Source organism: Staurois parvus, unplaced genomic scaffold (genome assembly GCF_062004578.1).
Source record: "Staurois parvus isolate SC_StPar_1 unplaced genomic scaffold, SC_StPar_1.0 ptg001134l, whole genome shotgun sequence".
Taxonomy (NCBI): Eukaryota; Metazoa; Chordata; class Amphibia; order Anura; family Ranidae; genus Staurois; species Staurois parvus.
In genome coordinates, this window is record NW_028318930.1 from 377,806 (window position 1) to 388,292 (window position 10,487).

A 10,487-nucleotide genomic window follows, 5' to 3' on the forward strand; every position below is an offset into this window, starting at 1 on the left:
TATACAGCTACCAAAATGGATTTGTTCAAAGCCGGAAATCTAGCCCTGTGCAAAAAGTTATACCATGGGTGATCATAAATAAACTGTACAATCTTCTAATAGTGGACTAAATAAACAATTAGATAAGGATCAAAAGTGTCCGTTGATTATCTGCTCCTGTCCTAATTAATCTTTGCTAGCTAGCTTTGGAATGTGCGCACACTGGAAGAGACTCACGCTGACACACAAGTTCAGTCTGAATGCTTCTAGTTTATTATAATGAGAAAATGAGTTTATATATGCAAAATGATGCGAGAGTCATGTGACAACAGCATAAGCATTATATTAGTCTTTGATTGGTCATTTCCACATGAAAACAATCTCCATCATGGTATAGGTGTGATCTTCCAAGTCTTATCTTGTAGAAAGAAAAACATTCCTTTTGTCTTCGAAATCACACGATGGGAGGGGGTCAGTGCCTGTGAGCAAATATTTCTTAAACAAAGATTTCTTAAAGTACCACAAAGCCCAGCAGACGGAAAATATTCACACAACATATATATTCATGCTAAACATTTATAAATATGAAGAAAGAAATAGTATTAAAGTAGATATGTATAAAAATGTGTATAAAAATATTCAATAGGAAACTAAATAGGCATTTTACCAAAATCCATCACAAAACTAGAAAATTGGCCCCCTACCCAAAATAGTAGAGTGGAAAATAGAATGGAAAGGGGATAGTGACACTAACTCCCACACTTATCTAATTGGGATCATGCACCTGAAAAAAAAGCAAGATCTAACTCTACATTCAAGCCCATCGTGTCTAATTCAAAAATCCAAAAAGTTTAATTCTGAGAAACCTATCTGGTTTTGTTGCTACCTCTCTAGTGTTCCTCTACCTTATCAATCCCACAAAATGTCAGAAACATGTCAGAATATAACATCAGACGTAAACTGGAAGTTGCGGAGCGGCCATTTTGGAGAAGGTTTTACACACCATGCTTTTTTTATGAATGAATACATGCTGAGATACAAGAATTTTGTATGTAAGCGTAATTTTAGCTAAATAAATGGTCAAATTTCTACTATTGCCCACTACACTGTTACTTTGTTCTGATATACAGGTGATACTCGAAAAATTAGAATATCGTGCAAAAGTTCATTTATTTCAGTAATGCAATTTAAAAGGTGAAACTAATATATGAAATAGACTCATTACATGCAAATCAAGATAGTTCAAGCCGTGATTTGTCATAATTTTGATGATTATGGCTTACAGCTCATGAAAACCCCAAATCCACAATCTCAGAAAATTAGAATATTACATGCAATCAATAAAACAAGGATTGTACATAGAACAATAGCGGACCTCTGAAAAGTATAAGCATGCATATGTACTCAGTGCTTAGTTTGGGCCCCTTTTGCAGCAATAACTGCCTCAATGCGGCGTGGCGTGGAAGCTATCAGCCTGTGGCACTGCTGAGGTGTTATGGAAGACCAGGATGCTTCAATAGCTCTTCTGCATGGTTTAGTCTCGTGTCTCTCATCTTTCTCTTGGCAATGCCCCATAGATTCTCTATGGGGTTCAGGTCAGGTGAGTTTGCTGGCCAATCAAGCACAGTAATCCCACGGTCATTGAACCAGGTTTTGGTAATTTTGGCAGTGTGGGCAGGTGCCAAGTCCTGCTGGAAAATGAAGTCAGCATCCCCATAAAGCTCGTCTGCAGAAGGAAGCATGAAGTGCTCCAAAATCTCCTGGTAGACAGCTGCATTGACCCTGGACTTAATGAAGCACAGTGGACCAACACCAGCAGATGACATGGCTCCCCAAATCAACACAGACTGTGGAAACTTCAACTGAAGATCCCTCAAAAGGTAAGTATGGTCTGGTCTTCCCTCACTGCTTCCTCTGCTATCAGCAATGGCTCTGCCGGTCCCCTAATGCAGCTCTGTGGGTTGTGAAAGCTCACAGGGAGCCCAAAAAGAGGAGGCCAATAGCGTGATACTGCTTATAAAATGTATATTTATTCCATATATGGCAGTGGCAAGGAGAACAAAAAACACTGACCATGTTGTAACCCCCTATGATTATGTGCAATAGCACAAAACACGTCAGGGAGGAGCGACAACGTCGTGACGTCACGCCGCCAGCACCACGTGGGTCCCGGTGGCCATCTTGGAATTCAACACATGGTCAGTGTTTTTTGTTCTCCTTGCTACTGCGATATATGGAATAAATATACATTTTATAAGCAGTATCACGCTATTTGCCTCCTCTTTTTGGGCTTCCTGTGAGCTTTTACAACCCACAGAGCTGCATTAGGGGAACGGCAGAGCCATTGCCAACAGCAGAGGAAGCAGTGAGGGAACTCCAGACCAGACCATACTTACCTTTTGATGGATCTTCAGTTGATCTACTGAGAGAGTTATCTCTAAATGCGCTATCTGATTGCGCATCTGGTGAGTGCGCAATCCTTATATTACCGGCCACATCACCATACTATTATAGAGAACACAAGCAATTGAAGATCATCAGATCTTCTGTACATCACCTTTTTGGACATTGAAATTATTATACCAGCACTTTATTAAGCACTGTTGGTTACTACATAGTGACAGAGTTATATGTTGCCACTAAGTCACTTTATTGTCATTGCAATATCACTTTATTAGACATCACTGGTCACTTTGTGTTGTATTGGACATTTATATATTTATCATCTATTTATTTGCGTATTGTACACTTTGATATTTTCATATTATGATATGCAATTAGCGCTGTACCCATTTTTATATTGATGTTTTGGAGGGTCTTTTTGGTACCTTTTGGTGTTTTCAGCAGCTTAGTTGGATTTTAGCGCTCACTTACCTCTCTGTGCTTTCTTGTATTTTTGAAGATTAATTTCATTATTGAACAACTACAGTGCTCTTGGTCAATTCAAAATGTTAATAAATCTCAAACCTGAATATTTAAGAACGTAAAAGTGAGGTTTTGACTTCCTTACAAGAATATTTCTTGTTGCATTTATTCACTACTAGTGTGCAGAATTATTATGCAACTAAATGAAAAATTTCAATTTTCCTATCTCACTTCTTTATTTTCATCTGTTAAAGTGAGAACAATAAGCAATTCAAAATTTACAAATAAACATTTCTGAAATTTCAAAGAAAAAAAATTAGTGACCAATATAGTCATCGTTCTTTTCAATAACAGTCATAACCCTTCCATTCTCTGAGTCTGTCAGTTTCTTGATGTGTTGACTATCAACTTTTTGTGCAGAAGCAACCACAGCCTCCCAGACACTGTCCAGAAAGGTATACTGTTTTCCTTCACCATAAATCTCCCATTTAAGAAGGGCCCGCAAGTTCTCAATAGGGTTTAGGTCAGGTGAGAAAGGGGGCCATGTCATTATTTTTTCATCTTTAAGATCTTTAGTGGCTAGCCAGTTGACTACTTCAATGCATGTGAAGGAGCATTGTCCTGCATAAATATTATGTCTTCTTGAAAAATGCAGACTTTTTCCTGTACCGCTGCTTGAAGAAAGTCTTCCAAAAACTAGCAGTAAGTTTGGGAGTTGGTTTTGAGTCCATTTTTAACCCAAAAAAGTTAAACTAGCTCATCTTTAATAATACAAGCACATACCAGTACCCCACCTCCACCTTGATGGCGTCTTGAGGGAGTCGAAGTAGAGCTCTGTGCCGTTACTGATCCAGCCACGGGGCCATCCATCTGGTTCGTCAAGAGTCACTGTCATCTCATCAGTCCATAAAACCTTTGAAAAAACTCTTCAGACATTTCTTGGCCCAGTCTTGATGATTCAACTTATGTGTCTTGTTCAGTGGTTTCAGCCTTCTTTACCTTGGCCATGTCTCTGAGCACTGAATACCTTCTACTTCTGGGCACACCAGGTAGGTTGCAGTTCTGGAATATGACAATGTTGGAGGATAATGAGTTCCTGGTAGCTTCACATTTGATTTGTCTAAAATCTTTGGCAGTTAACTAATTGCAACAAAACATTTGATGGTTCTGTGATAAAGCCCCAATATCTTAGCAATTTCAAGAATGCTGCATCCCTCTGAAAGACTTTTTACAATTTTTGACTTTTCAGAGTCAGTTAAATCTCTTTTTTGGCCTATTTTGCCTGAGGAAAAGAAGCTGCCTAATAATTATGCACACCTTGATATAGGGTGTTTATCACCTTGGGACACACCCTCCCTTATTACACAAATACACATCACCTGATATGCTTAAATCCAAAAAGCATTCAAGTTTGTACAGCTTGTAGTTGGACAATATGCATAAAAATGATGATTTGGTCAAAATACTTGCCTAATAATTGTGCACACAGTGTATGCGCAACAAACATCTGCATAGATGAATCTCATTCATTTTTATGACCACCTCACATTCAAGCAGCATCTCCTCAGCAAGCTGCCAGATCTAAGGTCAAAATGTATAAGCTCTGTGAGGATGTTCTTTTAGGATTTATGAGAGAAAAGATAGTCATGTGGAGCCCCCAGGATACCCAGACTACATGGAGAGCAGTGGCAAGATAGTATGGGACTTGGTGTCACCCTTTTTCCTTATGGGGTACCAATTGTATGTGGACAACAACTATAGAAGCATACCACTTTTTAGACACTTTATTTGATTGTGGAATTGGCTCATGTGGTACTGTACAACCTAACCACTGGGGCTTCCCCCAACGGCTTGAAAACACCAGACGAAGGGGGAGAAAGCCTGAATGTGGAATGATGAATTGCTTGCAGTGAAGTAGAAGGGCAATCAGGATGTTTTCACCCGGTCTTCCATTCACATAGACACGACAGTCCAAATTTACACACCATCTTTGGCATACGTTTTTTTCACTTTTTTGGCACAGATTTCAGTAAAAAAAAGTTGGTTTATTGAGCTAATGTTATATCGTTACTGTGTGTTATTGTTAACCGTTTGCTTTGCAGGAACGCCAAATAGCGCAGCACCGATCTGTTTATTCTCACAGCAGCAAGTGGTTAGAAGAGTGGGTGATGTGTAGCTTCTAATGTTGGGTATAAAATGCCAGGACAGTTCAAACACTTTCCAAATGACCCCTATTTGGAAAGTAGACACCCTAGTAACAAAAAATGAGTTCTGCTAAAAACTCACCTTCCTCTTATGAAATTCTTTGGGGAGTCTACTTTCCAATATGGGGTAATTTGGGGGGTGTTTGTACTCTCCTGGCATTTCAGGGTCTCCAAAATATAAAATGTGATAGGTAGTAAAGAAGTGACACGAGGAAATACGCCCTTTGACAGCCTGAAGTGTTCATTGGATTTTCGGGGCCTGGGTACTCACATGGGGTATCCCCATTCTCGGGAGAAGTAGAAGAATGTGTTTTGGGGTGTAATTCTGCATATACCCATGGCATGTGAGAGAACTATCTCATTAAAGTAATAACTTTGTGTAAAAAAAAAATAAAAAAAGTTTTGTTTGCCATTTCCAAAAACTTGTGGCAAAAAAATCTTCCATGAACTCAACATGCCTCTTAGCAAATACCTTGGGGTGTCTACTTTCCAAAATGGGACCATCTGGGGGGGGGGGGGGCTTCTACTATACTGGCATTTCAGGGCCTCTAAAACTGTGATAGGTAGTGAGGAAATTAAATTAGGAAATTACTCCCCCAAAGGTGTTCATTGACCCCCCCCCCCCCAATCAAAAAGTCTCATCCATGGTATCACCATACTCAGGAGCACTAGCTAAATGTGTATTTCCGCATATACCCATGGCATGTGTGAGAAATATCCCATTCAATTACAAACATTTCTGTCATTTTCCAAAAAAAAAAAAGATCTTCCATGGGCTCAACATGCCTCAGCAAATACCTTGAAGTGTCTTTCCAAAATGGTGGAATTTGGGGGATGCTTCTACTATGCTAGCATTTCCGGACCTCCAAAACGGACAGGTAGTGAGGAAGTTACATGAGGAAATCCTTGAAGGCCTGAAGGTGGTGCATCTCAGCTATGCCCAAAGACTGACATGTGGTATCCCCATACTTAGGAGAAGTAGGAGCATGTGTTTGGGGTGTAATTCCATATACACTCATGGCAGGTGTGAGAAATATCTTATTAAAGTTACAAATAAAAAAAAAAAAGGCTCAACATGCCTTTCAGCAAGTAGCTTGGGGTGTCTACCATCTAAAAAGGGGTCATTTGGGTTTTTTGTATTGCCCTGGCATTTTAGCAGCTCATGAAATCTAATAGGCAGTCAAAAAGTAAAAGCTGCGTAAATTCCATTATATATACCATAGTTTGTAGACACTTGGACCCTGGTTTACCAAGAAATGAGTCTACCAGCAGATGCTGAACATTCAGGCAGACTCAATTCAATCAATCAAGACCTGTCAGTTATCAGAAAGGCGTATAGCAAACTCATTGAAAAGAGTCTACTTTGTAGACTCTTTCCTGTTAGTAAATCCAGAATCACGTCAGGCACATTTCTAGATGCAATGCCGAATATGTTCGCTAGGTGGCACACAACCGCAGGCTTTGTCCCGTTGGCGTTTTTCTGTTTGCATATCAAAATATTTATAATTTACAATAAAAAGCACACCTATATTAAAAATTTTCTTTTTTTTTTGGTTGCTGTTTCTCCAAAAATGATCGGACAACTAATGCATTTCCTAATGAATGTCATACATTCTATTTTCATATGTCAAACATTTTCACACTTATATCTCAAATAATTGGGAATGTCTAGTTTTAATTTCCCAATATAATTATAGATCTTCATTCTCTTTAATCATGTAACTATTCTATATTAAAGTAATAGTGCAGCGCTATAAATGCATGTTATCAATCATAGACGCATGTAAAATCAAAAAAGGGTAAATAAGTGCAATAATGATGTATACTGGTAAATGGTGCTAAAAAAAGTTCATATAATCATTCCTGAATAATGTTAAAGTAATATGTTAAAGTAATAGTGCAGCGCTCTAAATGCATGTTAACAATCATAAACGCATGTAAAGTCAACAAAGTGCAATAATGATGTAAACTGGTAAATGGTGCAAAAAAAAAAGTTCATATAATATTTCCTGAATAATGGAATGTCCTTTGTGTGAGAGTACCAACTCAGAGAGTGCCTATGAATGGCACATGTGGTTTATCCATGACGAACAGTAGTGCATGAACTCGTGAAAAGATAATCCACCCTTGGTGAAAGTAGGTAGGTGGTCTTTTTCCTTTGTTCCTTGGGGGCCCCCTCAAGATACCAACGGGCACACCTGGACACAGCTACGAGATCTCGGAAAGTGAATGCACTCAAGTCACCTCAGTTGCGATTGCAAACACTTCAATTTTATTGGCATAACATTAGGGTTATTATACTGTAGTCTTTGGGCAAACACATCCTCAGACCATCCAATCAAATACATGTACATTTTTTTACCTTAACTCAACAATTATTTGTATGAGGTTTGCATTTTCACTCTTTTGCTTTATCTATCATGCCATACAGACCATGGCTGTAATCTGACCCAACGCCCAAGTTGTGGTTACAACTTTTTAGAAATGAGAGTAAACCTTATCTGCTTTTTTGTAAAGTTTGCAAAAACACTCATTTCTACATGAAGCTGGCATAGACAGTTTTGTTAGTGTGTACATATCTCATATACAGTGGGGATCGAAAGTTTGGGCACCCCAGCTAAAAATTTGTATTAATGTGCATAAAGAAGCCAAGGAAAGATGGAAAAATCTCCAAAAGGCATCAAATTACAGATTAGACATTCTTATAATATGTCAACAAAAGTTAGATTTTATTTCCATCATTTACACTTTCAAAATAACAGAAAACAAAAAAATGGCGTCTGCAAAAGTTTGGGCATCCTGTAGAATTTATAGCATGCACTGCCCCCTTTGCAAAGCTTGGATACACCCCAGCATGCCCTGGACTGGGATGGGCATTGTTTTTGATAAATATGCTACCGGCCTCATGGCACCTCCGTGCTCTTGAGCTACTCTGGTCTCCAATCAGCTCTATGGTCAGCTGGCAGAAACACCGGCTGCATTCTCAGGTTCCCCCGATGGCACAGGACTGCCCGAGAAGGCAGCGGGGGAGGGGGTCATCATCTCCTGCTGCTTGTAAAAGCAATCCTGCAGCTAATTAGCCACTACGATTGCTTTTACATGGAAGCCGATCGCCGGCTGAAAAAAGTGATACCAGGATGACGCCTGCAGCTCTAGGCATCATCCTGGTATAACCATTTAAAGTCCAGTGATGTACCAGTACGTCGCTGATCCTTGTTGGTTATATATGCTATGTTCTTTTTTTTTTGTATGCAGCCTGTGGGCTGAATGAAAAAAAGAGAAGAAATCTCTGCCAAAAAAAGTGTGTGGTATGCCCACCATTAGAATATGCCACCCTGCATCCACCCACTTCTAATGGTGGGCACACATTAGGTCACACTTTGCCACAAGCGCGAGTTCCAAGATTGAACAAATGTCTAAATAGTGGCACGCTTGAATAAAAATGTTCCACGTATAATTGGTACCCCATATGGAAAAAGGATGACACCAAGTCCCAAACTATCTTGCCGCTGCTCCCCATGTAGTCTGGGCATCCGGGGGGCTCCTCGTGACTATCTTTTCCCTCGTAAATCCGAAACTTATAAGTATAGCCTGTTGCCCTCTCACAGGTCTTCTACATCTTAACCCCATATCTGGCATGCTTGCTGGGGAGAAATTGTTTGAATTCAAGGCGGCCAGAAAAATTAATGAGGGACTCATCAATGCAGATGTTTTGCTGTGGAGTATAGACATCTGCAAATTTTTGGATAAGGTGATTTGCGAGGGGCTGAATTTTGTGCAGTCGGTCAAATTCAGGGTTACCCCGAGGATGACAGAGTGTATTGTCATTGAAATGCATAAAACACATTATACTCTCATATCTATGCCTGGCCATGGCAGCAGAGAACACGACATATGATGAATTGGGTCTGCGGACCAATACAACCGCAATTCATTTTTTTTAGTAATGCCCATGTTGAGGGTTAGGCCCAAAAAAATGTAAATTCGAAAACCGTAATGAGTTTCCATGCGACAGGTCTGGCAAGGTTTGAATTTGGGTTGGCGGTGATAAATTGTTGTGCATATAAATTGCTTTGATCCACAATCAAGGCATACAGATATTCCGTGAAAAACAGCTCCAAAAATCAAGGGGAGTAGTTAAATTTGCTATTTCCACCTGAATTCCGGGTTGGGCAGTGAATGGGGGAAGTACGGGTGCTGCAGAATTTGTGGTTGAGGGACAATACTTGTGCTCGCCATCGCACCGGCTTATACTGCACTTATGGGACTCACCACGTCGCCAAGTCATACTGCAGTGCTGGTATTATTATTATACAGGATTAATGGTGCCAACAGTTTGCTCAGCGCTACAATATAATGGGAGACAATACAGAACAATACAGTTCAATACAAGAGGGTTAGGCGGGCCTGATCCTGGGAGCTTACAATCTAAGAGATATGTGAAAGACCAGGATGTACTAGACCACTAGTATTCGCCAGTTCACCAAAAGGTAGCGTGGCACTAGTACTGGCACTCTGCTGCATATGAGAATCATCAAAATTTACTGACAAGTGCTAACAGAGATCAGGCCTGATTCTGCGAACACTGCTGTTTTGTTTGTAATGTATAAAGTGACAGTGACCTACTGACACTGCACTTGTTGGGGGAGAAGGGGGGGTAAGCGTAGGGGCTAAACGCAGGTGCTGGCAGGTGCCGGGGCTGATCCCGCTAACGCATTTTTGGGGACACTATACTAATGTGAACGCTGGTATAGTGCTGAACGGATCAAAGATGCCATTCAGACACTATACTAGCAATGGAGGTTTATTGTGCATGAGCGTGTTCCTGGCAATCAAGGGGTTAAATGTGATGACTGATGTACTGACGGGCAATCTGACGCTATCTGGGTGGGGTGTGAACACAGCAGGAGCGCGAAGCAGAAGCGGTTTGTGTTACGTCTCTGTCTTACTTTAACTGACAATTGCGCAGTCATGCAACACTGCACCCAAATTAAATTTATGTCTTTTTTTCCCACAAATTGAGCTTTCTTTCGGTGGTATTTGATCGCCTGCGTGTTTTTTATTTTTTGCTCTATAAAAAAAAAAAGGCTGACAATTTTGAGAAAAAAAAACAATATTTTGGACTTTTTGCTATATAATATGTCCAGTAAAAAAATGTAAAAATCAAATTTCATCATAAATTTTGGCAAAAATGTATTCTGCAACATCTTTGCTAAAAAAAATCCCAATACGTGTAAATTAATTGGTTTACATGAAAGTTATAGCGTTTACAAATGGTGGTATAGATACTGGATTTTTAATTTTTTTTATACTAATAATGGAGGCAATCAGCGACTTATGGCGGCGATCAGCGACTTATGGCGGGACTGCGGCGGACATTCTGACACTGGGGGGGAACTGACTTGGGGTCACTGACATCCCTAGTGATACCAATACAGT